Source organism: Callospermophilus lateralis, chromosome 10, assembly GCF_048772815.1.
Source record: "Callospermophilus lateralis isolate mCalLat2 chromosome 10, mCalLat2.hap1, whole genome shotgun sequence".
Taxonomy (NCBI): Eukaryota; Metazoa; Chordata; class Mammalia; order Rodentia; family Sciuridae; genus Callospermophilus; species Callospermophilus lateralis.
In genome coordinates, this window is record NC_135314.1 from 69,731,555 (window position 1) to 69,756,002 (window position 24,448).

General features: G+C 37.7%; 1 protein-coding gene across 6 annotated transcripts in view; it reads right to left on the reverse strand.

Annotated features, from left to right (window-relative positions):
• Bbx (BBX high mobility group box domain containing) overlaps positions 1-23,263 on the reverse strand; it is a 266,094-nt gene extending 242,831 nt beyond the window's left edge. For 5 of the 6 annotated variants that reach the window (XM_076867650.2, XM_076867649.2, XM_076867648.2 and 2 more), the window contains exons 1-2: positions 23,141-23,263; positions 19,853-19,924 (exon numbers count right to left, since the gene is read on the reverse strand). The gene's annotated coding sequence lies outside the window, so the exon portion shown is untranslated. Of the gene's footprint in view, positions 1-19,852; positions 19,925-23,004; positions 23,068-23,140 lie in introns of those variants that run through there. The other variant, XM_076867645.2, reaches the window with a different exon arrangement.
• Between the last annotated feature and the right edge of the window lie 1,185 nt (positions 23,264-24,448).

Below are 24,448 nucleotides of genomic sequence, written 5' to 3' on the forward strand. Positions count from 1 at the left end.
GGGAAAAAAAACGAGAGAGAGAAATGAATTACAGTAGATGGGGTAGAGAGAGGAGATGGGAGGGGAGGGGAGGGGGAATCGAAAGGGGATAGGAAAGGCAGCAGAATACAGCAGACACTAGTATGGCAGTATGTATAAACGTGGATGTGTAACCAATGTGAATCTGCAATCTGTATATGTGGTAAAAATGGGAGTTATAACCCACTTGAATCAAATGTATAAAACATGGTATGTCAAGAGCATTGTAATGTTTTGAACAACCAATAAAAAAAATAATAAATAAATAAAATTAACATGGCATATTTTTAAAAAACGCTTTCCTTGAATTAACATTATAATTATTACTGGCTTATAACAGTAAATTTTTTTGTTGTTATTTAACTCAGAAGTCCCAACCTTTTCCCTAAACTAAAAAGGAAGTAAGAAAAAAATTTTTTTTTAATTTATGATATAACTTTCTTATTAAAGTTACCTCTGGGGGCTAGGGTTGTAGCTTAGTGGTAGAGCACTTGCCTAGGATGTGTGAGGCCCTGGGTTCCATTCTCAGCACTACATAAAAATAAATAAGTAAAACAAAGATATTATGTCCACCTACAACTAAAAAAAAAAAAAAAAAAGTTACCTCTGTCTAAGCCTAAAACAAGATGATGTATCCCTTGATTATTTAATCATGTGGCCCTGTGTATCTTGGAATCTTAAAAATTCTGGGTTTGAAGGGCTGGGGTTGTGGCTCAGCGGTAGAGTGCTCACCTAGCACGTGTGAGGACCTGGGTTCGATCCTCGGCACTATATAATAATAAGTAAATAAATAAAACAAAGGTATTGTGTCCAACTACAATGGAAAAATAATATTTTTTTAATTCTGAGTTTAATGTAGCCAGAAGCAAGAACTAGAATTAGCCTATTCTGACAATGGGCTTTAAAAACTAAGGTCCTTAAGGTACCCTTTATTAAAATATCCTAAAATTATAACACTAGTAAAAATAAAACAATTTATAATGCATGTGGTCAAAAGTGAATAGGGAAGAAGTAATATCTGGGCAAAGTGTGAACAGTTGTGGAATCTAAGCGTGGATGCTCAGAGGCTCCCAGGTCTTTAGAACTGATCATCAAAGGGCATAGAAGAGTATGCTGATTCAAACAATCACTATCTGTCAGACTCCTGTGAGCTAGAAAGCTAGTGAGAAAGCTCTGGGCAGGTTAGGTATTACAGAGCAAGAAAACTGATCATTAGCCAGTGGGTCTTAAATCAAAGGAAAGGGTTCAGGATTACCTTGAGGTTTCATGTGTAACATTCCTACTAAAAAAAAATTAGCACCTTTGAGCTACTATCCACAAGCAGACTCTCCTTTTTTACAAACCAACAACATTTTACTGTCCTTTCTACCAATCTGTAAGGAGTTTCAAATCTTTGTTTGGAGTCCTGTGTTTTACAACCATGTCATATTTGATCCTGAGTCAAACAAAAGCCCCAGCGAAACTATGGTTATAACCACTTAAAGCATCATCACTAGGTACTGAGCAAGACCCAAACTAGACCAGGGGAGCACACAGACTACACCAGCCATAGTAAGAGATTTCCTGCTCAATATCCAGCCAATTGCCATTCCTTAAAGAATAAAAGGGCAATTATTGTTCATTAAGAAAATAATTACATGGACTAGCACAAAGATAGAGGCAATATTGCTACCTTTCCAAATATGCAAGGAATGAAGCCTGTACAGACCTTAGCCTCTTAAACAACCACCCTAGAGTCAGACACACAGCATTCTATAACTTCTGCTTCCAACTAAACACAAAGTACTGATCCACTATCGCTATTCTCCCTCAAAAATTAAAATTTTTATTTCCATTTAGCTGCCACATAAGATTTATAAAAGGTTCATGTTCCCCTTCTCTTAACTAAAATACTCACAGAGCATACGTTCTTCATCACAGGTTGCCAATTTTTAGTATGTTAAAAATCCCATCAAGATGTACTTATATATGATGTGACAATTAACTTTTAATGACAGATGAAAGAGGTAGATGCTTAAAGTCATTTTGCATTCTATTATAGCACCCATCTAATATAAGAAATTTCCTTTATAAAGGTCAGAAAATTTTCTTCTTTTAATCAGACTAAAAGACAGACTAACTTTAAAAGTATATAAAATCTATTGGCCCAAAAGATGTGTAACAGAAGGTAGAACCTTTTATCAGTACTGCACTGCAGAAGTACTGTCTCCATTACTTTTTTTATTAAACTGTTTATAACATTCAACAATGATTTTCATAAATAAGCTTTTCTCTCTGTACTGAGGTTTGAACCTAAGAGTACTCTGCCACTGACCTACATTTTCAGTCCCTTTATTTTCTATTTTGTGTTTTGAAACAAGGTCTTGCTAAGTTGCCCAGGCTGGTCTCAAATTTGTGATCCTCCTGCCTCAGTCTTCCAAGTAGCTAGGACTGTAGGTATACATACCACACCTAGCAAATAACTAAAATTTTATTTAAGAACTATATTTACAGACCTCTATGTGATATTTTAATATCTGAGGTCTAAAGACATGATTTCCTAGGGTCTCTACATATATTCATGCAAGCTGTGCAATGCACAAACCTAGGGATAGGTCTGTATTTTATTACAATTTCATACCAGAAGGCAGTGAAGTGTCTTGTTATAAGAAAAAAAAAAATTAACCAATTATGACAATTTTTCTCAAGAAAGGGTGCCTATTTTCTAATTTATACAAAGGAGTGGAACAGTGTGGCTGCTACCCAGACTTATTCTCTAGGAGTTTATGGTTGAGTGTGGCCATTCCCCAGGCAAGCTCCCAGGAACCTAACTGTGATAAGGATTCCTCAGGTTTCCTCCCTGAACTGCAAAGCTGAAGTTATTTTCTACCAAATGAAACTTATACAAATACCAACCTAGGAATATCATCTGGGCTCTTAATTCACTAATATTTAATCCATATACATTTGAGGGGATTCAGTCACAGTGGCAAGGTATGTGGTCACTATATTTCACTACAGTAGTTTCCTAATAAGGCCACCATGAGGCACCACAGTACAGAGATCAGTTAAACCACTCTTTCACAACTAAATCTGTTATGGTTTTACAAACTTCTTTTCTCCTGATCAGCTTTGAGAGGTTTATTCTTTCATGGATAGAACAAATCTAACAGCCCAGGAATAACTTTCCAAAGCTCTTTTGCTTAAGATTAGGATGAGCTACTGTGAGGCTGGGATGACTTTTCTAAAATCAAACTGTAATAAACTCAGGGCATTTGATAAACTGGTATGCCATTTAACAATGTGTTATTGTTTTGCAAATCCCTGCTGTTTTCACAGGACACGGGGAGCTACACCCAAGCCATGTTTCCACTCAATGTTAGCTACCAAAATCACCATATACCACCTACCACTGAGTCAACTAAGATAAAATGATTTCAAAGTAATGTGTATAACGTATTATAGTTTCACTCTAACAATATATTACAGTTCTTAATTTTTTTACCATTTATAAACAATAATGACAAAAAAACCATATTACTGCTGTATGGATGTACCATAAATTGGCCAAAAATGTTTTCCACATCATTTGGGAGCTAGCAAATTTCTATAGCAAGCAAAACACCAAGAAGTCTTACATCTTAGACTTAGCTCTGCCACTCAAACAGCCAGGGGCCAGTTCCTTACTCTGTGCCTTGTTTTCTTCAAATTTAAAATAATAGATTATATTAGTCTAAAATCATCTGAAATGTGCCTTGTAGAGCTAAAATTCTACTACTCTCTTTAGGTTTAAGTTATCTGAATCCAAAATTACTATCTTTTTCTTACAGTAGTATAATGTTTTTTTAAAATCACAGATACTTCATCTCTATATAATACCAACTTTAGAATTTTACTAAATTCTTGGAGTGATTCAAGAAACAAGTAACTGAGGAACAACTGTAGATATGACAATCTGTTTGATGATGTAGGAACACAAATTAAGAAAAGGAAATTTTATCCTGTGTTTGAAAGCCACACTTTAAACCCATGACATTACAATTCAGTGGAAGTCCAGAGAAGTACATGCATTACAGAGTGGTATGAATGACTGTGGGAAGCACCAGAGGCAGGTAAAGGAGTGAGTGATTATGCAGGTGGTCTCAGTAGACAAAATGAACTGGGATGGATGCCAGCTCCAACATTTACTAGAAGAATGACTGGGCAAGCTGGCAAGCCTCTGAGACAGTTCCCACATCTAAAATGGAGACAATAATTCCTACTTCACAGGGTTGTTGGGAGGTGCTTCTTAGTTTACATCATCGCTTAGAAACTGAAGGTCCAACAGGTGGGTGTGGTGATGCAGGCCTGTAATTCCAGCTACTTGGAAACTGAGGCAAGAGATTCACAAGTTTGAGGCCAGTCTGGACAACTTGGCGAGACCCTCTCTTAAAACAAAAAGGCTGGGGGTGTAGCTCAGAGGCAGAGAGCTTGCCTAGCATGTGTGAAGCCCTGGTATCAGATGTGGGAGGAACGGTAGGAATTGAGGGTAGGAAATTACTCTATTTTTAATTATTCTCATGACTTTTATATTCACAGTCCACTTCAAATGAAAAGCAAAAAAATAAAAAATAAAAAAGTTAATGGCTTCTAATCACTTCCACCATTACATGCCTTATTCAATAAGCATATGATGCTCTGGTTTTATCAAACTGAAATTCTTCAACAAACCTCTTCATTAGTCATTAATACTACACTATGTCCCAAAGGCAGTATAAATATCAAATACAAAGTATAAAAATTAAATTGAAGAAAAGAGAATCTACAGAAATAAACATTCTAATTTAACTGCTTCTGTGTCAACCCTGAAACATTTAAATTTTAAAAGTTCTGGAGTTTTAATGTGAACAATCTTTTATCACTCTCTCAGAGTAAAATAATTAGTAGGCCTCTTTTCTTGTGGAGAATTTGGAGATAAGATTCTAACAAATAAAACCTCTATATTATGTAAAATATTAATTGGATAATTGGTCCTGAAATAACTTTTAGATAGAAATGTCTTCTCTTTTATAGTTGGCAGAGCTACACTAGATTCTCTAACATTTTCCAACTGACCCATGAAACCTCTCCTGCTACAAAGTGCCAAATTAAAATGTATGTTAAATTCAAAAAGAAAAAAATACTTCAGCACTTGTCTGTATTTCTTTGGAAACACTAGGTGATATCCAATTGTGAACTAAATGTGTTCTGGAACTAAGAGTATTGCAAATAACTAGATCTCAAATCATATTTTCCAATTGCTTTTCATCCAGATGTACAGATTCCCTACATGATCTTTGAACACTTAGTTAAATGCCCAAATAGATTTAAGTACATCAGAAATTAAAGACCAATTTTTTCACTGATAGTTTGTAGCCCAAAAGACATAAACAACTAAAACCACCATATTTTCTAAACCATCACTGTTTCAGGTATTACAAAAATCTAGCAGGTTGAAAACAAGTAAAAGAAAGAAAAAAGCAAATTTTACCTGAAAAAAGATAAATTCTATATGGCACATGGGAAGTACAGAAGGAATGGCCAAAATAAGTATGTTCTGATCTTAGAGGAGCCAATGCAAATTCAATGACCTGGGTCAAGCCACTTGACTTTGGGTAAGACTGTTGCAACTACTTAAAAATAACTGTCTGAGTTTATTAGTTAAGTTAAGCTACTTAATTTTATCTGTAAAAAGAGAATGATGATATCCTACTACGTACCTCATAGCACAGTTAGAAAAGTGCAAATAAAATAATGTCAGTGAAATCATAATGTAAACTCTAAGCTGAAATAACAGGAGTATGATATAACCACTGCTCAGCAATAATAAGGATGAGAGCCTTGTAATAAAGATCTGATGACTTCATGACTAACAGGACGAGAGAAAAGATGTCCAGTACTTTACTTAGAGACCGTACCAAAAACTAAGATGGCTTTCAAAAGAAATTAAATTTTTTTATTCAACTATAGAGAAGCTTGGGCAGATTAGACCATCTTTATAAGAACAAAGGGGAACTTCCTACATTTACTATAAAGTGTCAAAAAAGCAACTAGAATATAATAATTTATTAACTGTACAGATGGGAAACTGCTTTAAATAAACATGTCTAAGTGAGATAAAAGGAGGTGCCTATCTTGACCAGTGTGGCAGAGCTTTGGCTCCATGTGGCCAAAGCTGCTTCTCAGGGAGAAAATGTTTTTCTTCCCAACTCTGATGATGTTCAGTAAAACAAAAGACAAGTTTATTTCATGAGTAAGAATATTCCAAAAGGAGGAGAGGAAATGTAATATACCTTATTTTACTTGTAAATAAATTCAGTCCCAATTTTAATAGTGTTGGTTGGGATGATTTATGACATAACCCCAATATCAATGATAGGGAAGAAGGAATAGGAAAACACAAGTTCTGGTCACTAGAGCACCCTCTACATGGGCTAACACTGCAAGGCTTAAAAACATATCAGCCTATTGTACCACGGACCATACTTCATTCAGAAAAGGACTCATTTACTGGTTTCTGATCCTGACTTTGATTCATTCCTGCAGGCTCAGGACCTCCAATATAAATATAAAACAGAGATGCAATTCAACAAAAATTAAGTAGATACCTACCACACTATATCCTAGGACAGGGGATACAAAAATGAGTAAAATCCAGATCTCACTGCTTGAGATGAGGTAACCAACCAAAACCATTGTTCCTCAGAGATGTTCTTGCTAACAATCTGACCTGCCATGGGCTGATCTCTCCACCTACCTACTGTCAGTCTATCTCCATACAATGTCCTGCTTTAAGGGAACTTACCTTCTCATGCCACGGACCTATGGCCTCTGCCAGATCCCTCATGCTGACCTACAACACACCATCCACACTCCTATGAAGCCAACTTATATTTACTGAGTCCCTACTTTGCAGCAAGCACTTTTCTGGGCAAAAGAGAAACAGCAATAAATAAATGTTGTCCCTACCAGTATTTGCCAGATTGCTGATGCTGACCTAAACTGTTCTTTCCCCTACCAACACCCTAATTTTGCATATTCATTTAATAGTATTTATTAAGTTCTTATTATGTCTTAGATGATGGGGATACTGCAGCAAACAAAGAAAGTCCCTGATCTCATGGAACTAACCTAGTCATGGTGTGACACTGCCCAATTTGGAACTTACCTAGACATGGTATAATACTGCCCAATTTTTACCAGCAGTCTCCAAAGTAGGGTTCCCAAAACCCAAAACATGAACAACACAGTCCACTGAGAGTAGGTGTAAGAAAATATTAGAATTTTCCTTTACATTCAATTTATCTTCTAGAATTTGTAATATACTTAATATTTTGTATATATATATATATATATATATATATATACACACACACACACACACACACACACACACACACACACACACTACATAAATAATCCAGCATACATAATTTGTAAATGAACATATACATATCAAGGATATGTTCTCTTATTGAAGAGAATAATAGCATTTTAAAAGTCTGGAGGCTAATGGATTGAATAATCACATATTTAGGCCCAAGTGGGGTTAGCCTAGGGGCTCTAGTAAATCCATTTTCTCTCTAACAGAGTTAAGTAACCATTTTGTAAGGATGCTTAGACATTTAGTTGTACAACTGAAGTTCAAAATTCGGGTTCATCCCATTTCCCCTCCTTAAACCTCCTACTACCCTATACTCATGGGTATATTCCATGGGTATCATGACACCTTTACTTTCTATTTAACATCTGGTCTAGGTGTGTCTTTAATATTCTAGAAACATCCTAAGACCAGAGCCATTGTCTTTTTATTCTACAAGCCCCAGAACTCTTAACCAACTCTTAACAGATTATCCAAATGCAGTAAATACATGTTGCATAAAATACAGACAATTCAATATATGGGACCCAGAATTACCAAGAAGATATGACAGACAACTGATTACTTAAAGAGAACTGGGAATAGTAAAACTTCAATCTGTAACACCAATACCCACTGTTAACTAAAGAACAGTTAGAAATAAATATAAAGCATCCTGAAATTATAATGTCAATAAAAAATGCATTGTTCCATTTTGAAAAACTAAATAAAAACTTTTTAGGAAAATATCTACTTAATAAAAACATACACAGATCATCTAATTCTTAAAATCTATACATTAGACTTACAAGACATCTGGCTATGTTTGAAATATATATAAGTAATGGCATAAGATCACATGTAAGGAAATTAAAGGGGAAAAAAAAAAACATGCTGGGCCAAGTTATGCAACAATCCCAACAACTGTAATCCCAACAATTTGGGAGGCTGTGGCAGGAGGACTGCAAATCTGAGGCCAGCCTCAGCAAATTAAGAAGGCCCTCAACAACTTAGTGAGACCCTGTCTCAAAATAAAAAAACAAAAAGGCCTGTTGTGACTCAGTGGTAAAGTTCCCCTGAGTTCAATTCCCAGTTACTGCTTCCCTCCCCCCTGCAAAAAAGAAAAACACTAACAACCAATTCATTGTCATTGTTCTTCAAGCAATAAAGTCCCTGTGTGTGTGAGGTATATACACTCTGTGCTTCTGTGTGATTCCATTCCTCAAAAACTTTCAAGCTTCAAAAAATTTATATAGAGTTACATTATTTATAGAGATTGCATGTAAAAAATTATTAACATAAAACACAATCACGGTCTTATAACATATCTGAACATGTTCTCTGGGTCTAACCTTGCATAGCACCAAATGAGATGAGAATGCACGTCCACATATGAAACCTGTAGAGAAGTTCACTATTACCATGAGGACTGGTAAACAATAATAGCCAAATGAGCAGAATTCCATGATGCCAAACATCCCCAAGACAAATGATGGAAGACAAATTATTCACTGCTTTAAGGAAAACATTAGGGCCAGGCACCACCCCTCTGCAACCACAAGGCTCTAAGCAACTCTGTGATACCCAGTCTCTAAATAAAACACAAAATAGGGCTGGGGATGTGGCTTAGTGGTTGACTGCTCCTGAGTTCAATCCCCAGTAAACACCCCCCCCCAAAAAAATGTAAACAATTAGGGTCATTATCCATGCTGTGAGTTTATGAAGAAATATTTTCCAAGACCTGCTTCTTTATGATTTAACTTATGAATGCATTTGTTTGTTAATAAAGAACCCAGGGGTAGCAAGTGAAATGCCAAGCACAAAAAAATTGTAAGCAAATTTTTAATTTAAACTGGGTTGATATCCAGAAGTGTCCAATCAAAAGAAGGCCACAAATAAAATGGTGAAAATTCTGAGGTAGAATAAACACAAAAATCCCAAGGAGTCAACCTCAACTGAAAGGAGTTTCAGGCTGAAACCATCCTGGAAAACCTAAAAACTGCCCAATGGAAGCACTGAGCATAACTTATCTGTAATTTCTCACGGATAAAAAGCAATTTTTAACACACTTTCACCTCTTTAGAAATTCATGCTAATACTTACACTACAGGTCTTATATAATATTATTAATCTTATATAAGATTATTAATATATAAGATTATATAAATTATATTCCTGATTAATATAATTTATATAAGTGAAGTATTAACTACAGTAGTGTATATTTGTACTGGCATGTTTTCAGGTCCCTTTATATTTAGTTCAAATGACCATTCTATTAAGTATGCTTTTACCATTATTTAGTAATTGTGGAATTCTCTGAGATGTTATACAGTCAAAAACTTCTTCCCCCTTCAGTTCAATCATGTTGTCATTACAGATTGTGACATTAGTAAAAATAAAAAGGAAGTCTACAATATTTGACTAGAATATAAGTTTATATAAATTTAAAGCTTTATTTAAAAAGTAAGTGGACTTGAGCTGGGGTTGTGGCTCAGCCATAGAGCACTCGCCTAGCACATGCCCGGCCCTGGGTTCGATCCTCAGCACCACATAAAAATGAATGAATGAAATAAAGATATTGCGTTCAACTACAACTGAAAAAAAAAAAAAAGCCAGTGGCCTTATAAATATATAAGAAGCCAAAAAAATGCACTAATATTTAAATAAAAGTGGTTTTTAAAAATCCATTCTAGTGCTCTAGCCAAATTAGTTTTACAGTCTTAATGAGAATAATAGTAAAGAGCAACACAGCAATAAACTCCCCCCATGTTTCAAGGTCTAGCTCTTACACTGGAATTGGCCAGTTTTCCACTGGTATTTACTCAGTACTACTTTGCACCATGTTTTCTACAAATTAGCACAGATTAACTTATATGATAGATATTTACATCAACTGGCTTTCCCAGCCAGTAAAACATGTTTGCTTTGAGGACAAGGGTTGTTTCATATTATCTCTAGATCCTCAAGTCTAGGTCAAGCATCAACAGGTGTAGGTATGTGATCTATGAACGCTCAATTGAACTGATACTGGTTTTTGCTATCTGACTCTCACCAGCACTTAATCAAATTATTTAATTTGGAAAATGTTCGAACATGTCTTAAGAAAACAAGGAGAAAAAAATGTGTAAAATGCCATAAAAGTTAAACTAATTCAAGTTACCAACTTATCTGAATGAAAACAGGGCAAAACTGTTTACTATGGGGAGAGGAGGAGGTAAGGCAACAATTGGAAACCTAAAACTTTTGGAAAAGTATTATTTGGCTAAAATAATGCAAAAAAAGCAGAGTATGATAATAAGATTCATCACTGGAAAATGCCACTTTGCTAAAATAAATACTATTTAGATATTTCATAGATCAGGGAAAAAGAAAACCCACTTAAAGTTTAAAAAAAAAGACTGACAAACTTTTAATCTTCTATATCTGAATTAGACTATGACTTTGCTGAATTTGCAAAGACAAAATAATTTCAGATGAATAGGACCTACAGTACCATAAGGCAATGTTACTTTGTATTTTCTAATTGATGTGCTACCTTCATACAAATGTGTAATTTATAAAATTCATTCTACTTATCACAATAAAAACAACCTTAGGTAAATAAATCGAGAGTATATACCCTTAAACACACTTCCAAAACAGATGAGGTAGAACTTTTGACCAACCTTATATCTAATTCATGTTTGTTCATCAGATACAGCAAAGCAAAGGCCGTGAAGTAAATCTACTTATTAATTTTTCCACTAATATTGAACTTCCTTTCCAAGCAAATGCCAGAAAACTATTTTATAACACTATTGATGCTATATTGTTAACTCCTCTTATAAAATATTTCACTGATTAAGTATTAAAAACTACCAGAGCACAGACATAGGCTGTTTAGTTTTGAAAACTCAATTTCTCAGGACAGAACAAATGATTTCTATTGATGCACTAGGGGAATTAATAAATGTTAAAAATAATATTTGCTATCAACATTTCTATACTAGATAAAACAGCCAAAAAAATAAGTTGATTACATGTCAATTTGTAAACTAAGGTTGACCTCGCAGATGAAAAATTACAACAGGCCCTGCCTGGGTCAGAGATGTTTTCAACCAATTCCCTCAAAAGTGATAAATGTTTACAGAGTTCCAACATTATCACCTCAAAATGAAGATTTTTCTTTAGAGAGGGAGAAAAAGTGGGGGTAATTCTTGGCTAAAAGTTGTCCCAAACATTTCATTTCTAACTTCTTGGAATGAGGCCCTAATGGCAAGTAAACATAGAAAAAGCCCTAGGAGATTACAGCACTGCAGACAGGCCATCTAAGCCTGGTAAAATCACTAACTAGCTGTGCAACTTCAGACAAGTTATTTAATCTGAGACTTAGTTTTCTTATCATCAAAATAGGTTACTTCTCATCTAAAAATTGCAAAAAATAAAATTTGTACAGCAAAGGAGGCCGTTGGACCAAATTATCTTTCTCCCTTCCCGGTAATGTAAAATACTACTTGGGAAACTGTTCTAAAAATCACATTCAACTTTCTCCTACGTATAAATCAAAATCTGGAGTCATTCTATCACCCTAAGAAATAAAAATGATTGAATAAGGCATTTAGTTCACTTTATTTTACAAAAACAACAGATGTTTTTATTTCACTTAGACCTGTTAAAGGTTCCTCATAATCTCTTCCTAATTGACACTTACATGTAGGGAAGTTTATAAGTCTCAAAGTCACGTATCAACAATTTTATTATACACAACTAGTGTTAAATACTTAAAAACAACACAAAAACTACAAATCTTTAAAATCAGTTATAAAAAATGAAGTTCAACCCTATATTCTCAACTTAACAGTATTTACAGGTAGTATCGCAAATGTACATTAATGAATACAACAAGCTGAGGGCTGGGAGTAAAAGAAGAGATGAAAAGGTGGAGAGAGAAGGGAGGGGGGGTATGGAAGGAAAAGAAGGAGGAAATGAAAATTTCAGCAACTCAAAAAATAACAAAAGTTTGACAGCTGTATATAGAGATTTATTTTCTCACTTTGTTCTATGTCCCACTATATTCCCTTTGCAGTCAATGAGAATGTTACACTTGGATAAGTTTTGAGAAGTACACCAAAAGTTGAAAAACAACCCAGCATTTTTTAATATTAAAAGAATCAACATCCGGGTGCCACTGCACATACCAGGTAATCCCAGGAGCTCGTGAGGCTGAGGCAGGATTGTAAGTTCAAAGTCAGCTTTAGCAACTTAGTGAGGCCTTCAACAACTTAATGGGACCCGGTCTCAAAATAAAAAATAAAAAGGGATAGGAATGTGGCTCAGTAGTGAAGTGCCACTGGGTTCAATTCCCAGTACCCAAAAAACAAAAAAGGAATCAATAATATTAAAAGACTCCCTCTGAATTATTCCATCTGTGACTTTCCTACACCAAGGAATGTAATTATGTATGTCAAGAAACAATAAATCATATCAATAAGCAATTCTTTAGCATTAACAGTTCCACTCTACATCAAATGAAGACTGATTTAAGTTTTACTATAAGGATAAACCAGATATACCTATTATTTTATTCCTAGAGAGGCATTTAGAGTCTTCCTTATATGACATGCTTTTTATTTTCCTAAACTGATTTTATAGGAAATTAAAAGTAAAAGGCAAATTCGTAACATTTTCTTATTACTGAAAACAAAGGAATCTAAAATCTCTATAAAACAATAAAACCTGAGAACATTTTTATCTGAGAATAGACCAAACCATTTTCTATTTTTTTTCTGATAAATTGAAAGAAATGCATAAAAGTGGAAACACAATAAAGGATATAGAGCCCTTTCATGAAACTTGAATAGTAAACAAATAACGAAAGTAGCCTAAAATTTGTTCAGCACTCAACACTAAAGAAATGTTAACATAGAAGTTTCAAATATTATATGGATTTATATGTTTATTTAATAAAACAAAAATTACATCAACACAGGAATCACAATGTCAAAATAGAATGTAAAAGACTAACTTAAATATAAATTAAGCAGCCTGTGTATGTTTAAGCTTTCCTTGTCCAGGAAAGTACAAATAACACTAACTACTATATTTTGCTTACCTGACTTTCTACGTCTCATGCCTTACACTCTTATATTTGGAGACACAGTCACAGTCGATGGAATTATATATAATGTTAAAAATGTTTCCATGATTTGCCAGCTTGCAATGAACTCAAAATGTTCAGATGATCAATGATCAAAATTAGCAGAAGGAATTTCATTAAGTTAAATGGGTAGGAATATCAGATAATTTCACTTTGTGAACTAAGTAAATTAATGTATTAGGATCATAATCCCTTACCTAAAACCCTCAAGTTCAGATATGTTTCAAGATTCAGATTTTTGTTAAATTTTTAATGTTTAAGTGGTGCAAATAGTACATATCATGTAACATTTCTAACTAGATCTGGCATAACACCTCATAATGAATCAGTCACTATTACTACTTACACAGTAAAACGTGAACATTCTAAATGGATTTGAAAACGATTTTAAAAACTCCTATGACAGTTTGGGCTAGGTTTTGCTATCAAATAAATTTTAATGCCAAACTTTTGAAAGAAAAAGAAACTTGAAGAAAAAAAGTTTTTTGTAAGTGTTAGAAAAAGGGTTGTAAATCTGTTTTCAATACCACTATACATCAAAGTACAAAAACGTTTTCAAAACACGATCTATTAAACTTACTAGAGATCATGAAAGTATTGCAAATTAAAATTCAGTGAAGAAGAAACATGTTCTTGGCAACTATAATCTTAAAGGTGGGGAAATACAAAAGTTACTTAATTTTGATTTATTCATATAAATTAAAATTTCTACATGAATGTGTAGAAATGTATATTTGATAAAAATGTGTATTTGATAAAACCATACTATACCTGTAGTCTTCTGTGTCTTCTTTGCATTTTGATCACATTTCATTTTCCCTAGCTTTCCTTTTTCACATTGTTTGAGATTTCCGGGTTAATGCATTTCCCATTCATTTTCTCCTCAGCCTGCCCCTCTTTTTTATTTTATGCCTATGTTGTGCAATGTCATTTACTAAGCATTACACATGTAACGTTTCCCAATCTTCTTCACACCTTAACACAAGGTAAGTTCTACTGGTTATGAAGAATGCTTCCAAGTAATTAGGACAGTTAAAGTTACAGTTTATAAAGAATTTTATAGGTATATATGAGAATATTCAAAATTTTTATTTATTTTATTATCCTGGCTTGTATTCTGATTTCCTTTCTTGATAGGAAAAGGAATGGTTTAATCGAACTATGAACTACCTATAAAACCTTCAGCATAATTTATCTATATCTATAGCCAGGGAAATCATAATGCCCCATGTATACGCATTCGTCACATATGTCTTGATGAAAACAGTTTGAAAACTGATGCTCTAAAACATCCTAAATATGTGTCAAAGTCACCAGAGAAATGCTCAGTGTTGTCAACTAATGACCCTGAAATACGAAGAGATTTTTCCTGTCCTACTCTAAGCCTTTTTACAGAGATGGAAGTCATTCCTCAAACCTGAAGGATCATTGAATTCACCATGCTTCAGCTTTTCTCTTGGTTTTTCTTATTATTTCCTTTCCTAATTACCTCTCCAGTAACTCATATCAAGTTAAAATGCACCAGTGTCTCATGATACAAAGTTGAGAATGACTGGAGAGTAAAGAAAAACTAAAAGGTACAGCTTCAAAAAATTTCAAACAGTGGAGGGTGGAGTGAGGTAAAATATAACTATAGAAACAGATACTATAGAGTGCTGAATATGCATAAGGGTCATTACACGCATTACTGTCTTGTATAGTTCTCATACTACTGCACAGTAAATATTAATATACCCATTTTAGAGCTAGGGTTTTAGCTCAGTAGAGCACTTGCCTAGCATGTGTGAGATCCTGGGTTAAATCCCCAATACCACATAAAACTAAATAAACAAAATAAAGGTATTTTTCCATCTACAACTAAAAACCAAAATTCCATTTTACCTATACAATAAATAATGGGAGTTCAAGAGTCATGAAATGACATGCTCTAAGTCCCTCAGCTAGGAAGCAACAACAACACCTAGGGCTCTTTGCCTGCAAACCCTCTGCTCCCTGCACTACACCTATGGGAACATCTACAAAGAAGTAGGAGGGGCTCAGTGTTAACAACCAGGCTGACTGAAATACAGAAAGATGAAGCTGGACGAAGACTTCAGCAGTCAACCAACTCCAGAGCATATACAACTAAATCTTTAGCTATCCATCCCTTACAGGGGAGCCTCTCAAAGTTTTGGCAAAGGACCTCCCACTGACTTCAGAATCACTTGCTGCACTAGCTATCATCTAAATTCCCGGACCCCACCCCAGAATCACTGAATCAGATCACCTAGGGATGGGGCCTTTCATTTTTAGCAAGCACTCTAGGTTGGTGTTTTTCAAACTGTAAGTTATAAAATCAATTTAATGGATACTCTCAGTATTTTTTATTTAATAAAAGATTTTGGAATGAATTCAATTTATAAAGATTAGATAGGAATAAGAAATATCCAGAGGTCACTCTACTTTGTACTGTTTCAGGAAACTTTTGTGGGTTGGGATATAAAAGATATTTCCTACACCAATCAGTTCAGTCTAAACATTTGAGAAATACAGAGCTTTAAACAATCTTTATCCTCATTTCTCCTTTTAATTGTTATTGGTCTTTAATCCTTTTATAAAAAATACAACTTATATGTCCTTTTTAGGATCACAGTTATTCCATTTCAACAGCTTCTGTTGTATTGCTTGAACTTTTTACGTGAGGACCATGCTTAAAACAAGTGGTTTAATTATTTAACCAATATTTTATAATATTTTAAATTTTTCTAAGGTTTCATAAGATCCAACTCACTCATTAAATTTTTGATATTTTGTACACTATCTCCTCACTGTGTGAAGTTATTTCACTACTTGGATTCTCAATCAGACTCACATAACTTTATATTCTAGTAGATGTGTCAATGCTTCATGGTATTTAATCCTTTAAGTCCTTTACTCCCTCATTTTCTCCTATTTATATATACTTTTAGATAGAATTCTTGATTGACACTTAATTCAATTTTTACCATACCCTTTTTTTTTAAAGAAAAAAAATCAAAACAAATACAATTATGGATTTTCCATGTATATCCTTTTCCAGGTATATCTCTTTTTTTTTTTTGTAATAGTTTTTAAATGATATATAGTAAGGCTGGGCATGGTGGCACATGCCTGTAATCTTAGCAACTCAGGAGGCTGAGGTAAGAGGATTGATTAAAAGTTCAGGGCCAGCCTCAGCAATAGCAAGATTCAGTCTCAAATTTAAAAATAAAAAGGGCCGGGGATGTAGCTCAGTAGTGAAGCATCTAAACTCGATCATCAGTTTAAAAAAAAATTGTACAGTATACTGGCATTTCAAGAAACTGTAATTGCCTTCTGAAGGATAATATGATCACCTGTGAATGCTGAGTGAAGTTACACTCAAAACTTTCCTCAGGTATAACTTGAAATATCACAATTTGACACAGTATGTGATGACTGCCCTTGAGGTAGTACAAACTTACTGATTGAATTTGGTCACAGACTCTTCATGCTGGAAGAACTTCCAGTCAGTCTTAGCCTTGGTCTTACTGCCTTCTGAGTAGTGTTTCTCAAAGTGTAGCCTAAGGACTGCATACATCTGATTTACCCCAGGGCATGTGATAAAAGTGAAGCAGTGAAATTATAATGTTCTTGCTAAAGTTGGGTTTGTTTTCATTTAATGATGAGAGCAAAGAATCTGACTTAAAAATTTAGGGGACATACCACTCAGACATATTTTAAAAGGTACCCTAGATGGTGAAATGTTAAAAAATGAGGTGGACTTCAAAGCACAAGTTCAAGAGAAGTGTCTTTTGTTTAAGATAAGCACCTACTTAAGTTTAAATCTTAAATTATAGGTATTCCACATTGGTGGGATACAATATGTCAAAATTAATTGCTTCAATTAATTTGAATATCACAACTACACATTCTCTGCACTTTTGTGAAACACTAATAATCATCTCAGGGATTTCCTTTAGTGCAGCAAAAATTGGCAATCTGTAATAGGACTACTTTCAAAAAGTTTTTAAACAGGTTAAGCTGTGAAACCTTTATTACTTCTATTAAAGATTTCTACTGTAAAAATTACTGATATTCATGGAATGATCCACTTAGAAACACGGCTGTTTTTTTATCCACGTTCTTATAAAATACATGAAAACATATCATGTTAGTATGCTAGGTTAATAGCAACTGATTAGAAATTGTAATTTTATTGAAAAATATAGCTTTGTTATTTTAGATACTGAGCTACACATCATTTTCAAACCTGTTGTTCATTCATAAAAAGCAAAGCTATCTCACAAACTTTTATATGACACTTTTTAAAAATTTAGATGCAAAGGACCAAGGTGATTTTTTTTTATGTCTCAAGATTACAAATATTTTAAAATATCTTAATCTCTAATAGAAGATTCTTCCAAAAACCACCCCAGTACCTCCAAAGTTATAATATCAGGAAATATCAAAGACAGGCCACCTTTTCAATAGCTGGCATTAAATGTGAAATGCCAACTAAGGCTTCAGTTTCAAAACTGAAGCCTTAGTTGAGATATACAGAATAATAAAACTGAGATATACAGAATAATAAAATGGAAAGTTTGGAAATTCTTGCCAAAAGAAAAGCGAAAAACTTCTTTAAATTCTTATTTTGATAAGTAAGCCTCACAGCTAATTTTTTTTTTAGATGCAAATAACTGATTTGGCAGGGTGACTTTTGAAGATCACTATTTCCAAGTTTTATATTATCTCAAGCTACTTCACTGATTTCAAAGACCAAGATTATTCTTGAAAATATTGTTTTAATGAAGCAGTCATTTGATTTCTCAAAGAAATTCAAGAGTTCATCAGATTGCTTTTATTGTGGTATTGATTCCCAAGTTAGTTTTTTAATTGGTCAGATATACTTCCATAGAGAATGAAGAAACATTCAAAGTTTGCTGCAGTGAACAAAATAATGTGCCTCACATGTATAAATGTAGTGTTCTTTAGTAATCAGGAGTGCCTTTTGAATACTATTGCCCCAGGTTCAAAAATGAAAAACATCTCTTCAAAACAAGTTTGAAAAAAAATCAGACACTGAAATCCATACTCTGATGTATAACTAAATTCATCTCATTCCAACCACTCCAACTCCTGTTATATATGTGACATATTATAAAATCTCCAATGAACTACTGAATGAATTACCTAATTATGAGCAGTAATGTAATATTCACATTCCACAAAAAAATACTGGATACAGAACTTATATAGATTACTTAAAGTCCTCAGTAACCTCACAGTATATTTTGTTACTAGATGGAGACTACCACAAAGGTCTGGTCTTCAAACTCAATTCCTCTTAATACTAAGACAACATTTTATTAATGTACTAAATCTCCCAGCAAGCCAGGAAACAAAATAGACAAGGTCCCTGAATTTTCCCTGTCATGGAAAACTGAATTCAAGTCCATTTTCATTCACAAAATATAATCTCAAAATTCACTATGGTAATATCACAAAGCACCATAGCTGATTTATAGAATTTAGTACAACTAATTTTCTTAAAGTATTAGCAACTCAAGAGTACCTGGGATGTTTCTTTACAGTTGCAATTCACTATGCTGCTTTCAAACACTTTACAAACCCTGTTTTCACCTATAAAGTTATCACTGACAAACTTTTCGACATTTACTGTTCCACACATATTTTGTAGATGTTTCTGTTTGGGAAGCATACATCTGAAAAAGGCACTTAACAAGAGATCTCAAAGTCGCTGTTTATTTTATATACAGGCCACTGAAATGTTTCTAATTACTCAAAAAAACATAAATTTTTAAGAAAATTATTATTAATTTTGAGTCAAATCTATACACTAAAGTACTAGATTTACTACACTCCTCAACCCAAAAGTAACTGTTACAAACACCACAGGTTACTCAAGAAAAGAACCTGGAAAACAGCAAGCCAATGTCAGTTACTATAATTAAAAAGAGGCCTAAATGATTCTTCCTTGGGTTTTTAATAATTACAGTAATCCATTGTAAGCTTTCTAAAGTACTAACAAATTTACTAGGCCTTCAACTCTGTAAAATTTCATTATCTATTAAAATGCCTATTGAATAAGTTTTCAAATGACACTTATTGGAGATTAACAAGTAATGAACATTTAAACAATCTTGGAATAATAATAATAACCTGCAGCTGAACTCTAGTGATGAAGAATCATGAATTGGCTTCTTCGGGGAGAAACTCATGAAGATAAGCTTTCTGGGGTGTTAAAGCTCCAATAAAGCATCTTCCTGTGTTAACAATAAGAATCCTTGTCGTTACTAATAGCCATCCAGCTCTCCTGTATAAAGAGTTTGCATACTTACCCAGGAAGGTAAATGGAAAGTACACAGAGAGGAAGATGAACTGCAGTAAAGCCTTTGTCATATGATAGTGACCTATAAAGTATTGAATAAAGGTACATGGTCAGTATGGTAAAGCTTTACAATAGTAGAGTCCCAAGTCCTGTAATATCTATGAAGGAAGAACACCAAAAACCCGGAGTCCAGCTCCCACCAACTCCTCCCCTTTCTCCTCCCTCCCCCACCAAAAGCTGTAAAGGTAGGGAAGGGAAAGCAGCTCCCTGTATTAAAAGGGCAGAGGGTAGGGGGGTAGCCAGGCTGGCATTCCAGGGTGTCTTCAGCACCCTTGCTTCCTACTCCCCGTCTGTACAAAGCGGAAAGTTGATCCATTCTGTAAATGCAAAATCCACACTGCGATCATTCATCAACTTGCACAAGTGATCACCGCCCCCAGGACAAATACACCAGTAACCAAATCATAGCGATCGATGGGCAGCCCAAGCCTTGCCGTGCCCAGAAGCCAGCTGGAGGTGCCACCGCGGCGGCGGCGGCGGCAGCGGGACCAGGTATAGCGCAGCCCCCAGCCCTGCAGACCTGGGCGGCCACAGCCATCTCCCAAAAGCCCGGCCCGGGTCAAAATCCTTAGATTATAGAGATCGGAACCAACCGGAGAAAACACATTCGCCAGAGCCCACAGCTCCAAGCGCAGGGCCACCAGGTCTGCGAGGTCGGGGTGGGGAAGCTAGGAAACGCGGAGGGAGGAAGGGAGCAAGAGATCCCACCCTGGCTTTGTTGCTGGTCAACATCAAGTTTGCATCTTAGTACAAAATGTCGATCTTAAAGGCTGACAAGACAGAGGCAGAGGGAGAAAGAGAAAGGCAATAGAGTCCATCTTGCTTTGGGGAAGAGGGGGGAGAAAAAAATGAAGTGCAAATCCCACACTCCAGGCGTAAAAGTCTGCTAAACACCTTTCCACAACGTAGGAGCAACGAGTGGGGTGTCCCCGTGCCCGTGCCCGCTCGAACTGGCGGCGGTCTGAGCAGAAAAACGCCTCCCTCTCCTCCTCTTCCTCCTCCTTCCCCTCCTCCTCCTCCCGTTCCTCCTCCTCCTCCTCCACCTCCTTCTCCTCCCGCGGGCCCCGGCGAAGATCCCGCCGCCACAGCCTCAGCCTCCGCTGCCCCCCAGGGAGGCATCGCCGCCGCCCGGCCCGACGCTGCCATTCCGGGCTTGGACCGTGCGGCGCGCGTGGGGCCGGGCGCCGAGTAGCCGCGCGGGGACGTCCGCGCCGGGGACCCCACGCGCCCCCTGGCCGCCCGCTGGCTACAAAAGTCGCGCGAGCGGAGGTGGCGGCGGCGCGCAGGAGAGGGGGCGCGCGTGGGGGCCCCCACGCCGCGAGTGGGAACCCCAAGGGATGGAGAAGAGCGCCCCTCCCCGCGCGGGGAAAGTACCCAGTCCCAGTCACCAAGCCCCAGGAATGGCAGCCCGGCGTCCACGGCTGGGAGACGAGAACTGGACGTGTCATTAGCAGGACAGGCAATGGTTTCAAAGCCCCAGGCCAATGACCATTAGCCGAGGCAGAGCTCGCTCCGTCCCCATCCCCCACAACCTCCACCCACCTCCCCCTTCGGCCCCCCCCACCTCCACCCCACCTCGCGAAACTTTTCAACAAGATCCACCTGGACTAATTTGTCCTCAGACAGTTAAAATATTGACTAGACCCTTAACACTAGAAAGGAAAGGGAATGCACGCTTTATTTTCCTTTCTACAGAAAAGAAAGCAAAAAATAGCTTCTGTCTCTCCCTCTCCCCCCCCCCTCTGTCGTACATGTTGTGTCTTAGCTTTTTGCATCGTTTCGTTTTACCTTCCTCATTTAGCAGAAATGATCGCGGATATAAAGCACATAAACGTGTTCCAGATTCTTGGATTCAGGATCCTCGTAAATTACCGGACTCGGGTTCGGTCTCAGTTACGTTAAGTTTCATACAATACCAAAAAATAAATAAAAAATAATACATTTCTGAGGGTGAGTGAGCGAGACGAGGTGGAGGAGGAAAAGAAACCTCGAGTCTGATTTCTGTAATTTACTAGCGACCCGGATCTCAGCAAATAACAGTGTAACACGAGTGTGGCTCAAGAGAGCTGGGGAGCTCTTTCTAGAGGCATCGACCCCATCCCCGGATAAAGGACCTGTAAGTTTTCTGTCATCGCGACCATGCAATGCCATAACTTACCTTCAGAAACGAGACTTTAAACAGTCAAGGCCTTCCTCCTCCCCTCCACCACCACCCCCAGCCTCGCTCTCTCCACCTTAAACTTATTGACACAACATAATCCCACATTCAAGCAAAATCCTGACACAGCCTCCCTCCTCCTCTTCCCCCTCCTCTCTTCCCTCCCGTCCTCTCTCCCTCTCTCTCTCTCTTCCCCTCCCTCCCCCCCTTCCCTCCCTCTTTTCTCTCCCCTTCTCCCTCGCCCTCTTCCCCCTCTTCCCCCTCTCCCCTGTTCTTCCTCCAGGCTACTCTGGCACTAAAACAGCACTTTCTCTACTCGCCGCGCATTTGGTTAGGGGTGGGGGGTGAGAGGGCACCGATCCGCGGGGCCGGAACACCCAAATCCCAACTCTCCAGATGAACGAGCAACTGGGCTGCTGTTCCCGGTCACCAACGCACACGAAACGTTCCATAAATCCACTGAGAGCTGGCTCCCCGTACCTTCTCCCCTGCCCCTGCTCCCCAGGCCCCACCTCCCCGGCAGCCGAGCCCAGGCTGGGCTCCACGTACTTTCGCCGAGATGAAGTTTGGGCTCCCCGGGCGGCCACGAGCCGCCCGCCGGCGTGAGGGTTCTGTTGTTGTTTTCCTCCGGCTGCTCAGCCCGCGCCCCGGCTCCCGTGCCCCCCTCGGGCGACGCTGCCTGTGTGCCGAGAGGTGCTGGTTGCAAACGCAGCCTGGCACCGGCTGGCCTACTACTCCCCAGCCCGGCCCCCAGCCTCCCGCTCGCAGGGCACTGCCTCCGCGCCCCCCGCCCCCGGGCCCGCCGGCGCGGCCGCTGCGACCCTCGCCCCCGACCTCTCGCGACCCAAAGTTTTGGCGGAGGGGGAAAGTGCCCTGGGAACGGGCCGGCCGGCGGCGGCTCAGGACGCGCGGGGCTCCCTCCGTCTTCCTCAAGTCCACCCTACCGGCTGCTGCCGCCGCCGCCGCCGCTGCTCCTGCCGCGGAGTCCTTGGGGCTGCAGCCCGGCTGCTCGCAAGTGAGTAGGAAAACAGAAAGTGCGGGGAGAGCGCCCGGGAAGGGCTGGGGATGGGGGGCGCCTACCTCGCGGGCTCGCCGGGCGTGAGGGCGTGTGTGTGGCTCGCCCTCAGCGGCCAGTCAGGGTTTCTCTATGGGAAAGTGGAGAAGAGCTCGCGGAGCCGCTCTGCCTCCGCTTCACTGTACACTGCTCCACATACAGTACATGCAACCCAGAGAGACTGAAAACACTCATTTTATATAAGGCAGCCTGCCATTGGCCCACTCCATGACGGACAGACCACGCAGCCAAACAGAAGGCCCGTTACACCCAAACACACGCACACATACACACATTTTACAGAGACACACAAAGATCATCACATTTTCTATTTTCTAATGTTCGGGACCTGTAGACAGTAGGAGAGGACAGGTAGAGAGGCCCAGTAGAGTGAGGTAAATGGAAGAAACCCTGTCTGCACCAAGTTGCCAGGCTTGAAACTGCTGTCCTTTTGACTTGGGAGGGTTATGGTAATAAACTACAACTCCACTGGATATGGAAGTGAGGGGTTTATTTGATCGCTGCCGTGTGGTGCCCCATGAAAGTGGCGTGCATTGTGTTATGATTTGCCTCCTGACCTGGCTAACAAGTGGCCAAGAAAGGCTTTATCAGCTTGGATTTCTCTTATAATGGGCTAGCTATCACAGGCCAAAATAGTGCAAGATAAGTTTATTAGGACTATAATGCACTGAGGTTGTTGATGCCTCATTTGTAGGTAATTTCATAAAAATCAATACAACAGCACACAGAAACAAAGATAAACATTTTGCTAAAATAGCCAATCTACTTTTAGCTAATCAGAGGACAGCAAACACCTGTGTGGACATCCAAACTGTGCTATAATGTAGAATAAGTCATGGAAGATTGGCCATTGACTCCTTTACCTTAAAAATAGGCCTTTAGATTCAAAGTATTCAAGACTTATGTTTTTATAGTGTACATATATGTAAATATATGATTTTTGTTTCCTATATTTCCCATCGTATGTGAATATTATGTGTTCAGTGACTTGGAGATGGTGAACCTGAGAGCTGGTCTTGATTTTTTTTTTTTTTTTCTTTTATTCCACTGTGATGCACCTTTGGCAGATTGTATTTAAGTCTGAAACAAGTCAACAGGTTCTGGGAAAAAGCCAGAGCTGGAAATTAAGAGGAATAAATCCTAGACTTAACTCTTAAACTAGTTGAGTGATCTTAAGGAAGTTATTTAGTCCGAAATGATCTGTTTTTAAGATTAAAGTAAGAAGCTGCTTCCCAGGTTCCTTTTATTAAATGTTTATTCAGCATCTACTACATGCCAGGCATTGTCCTAGGCCATAGATGTTTTCCTAAGAT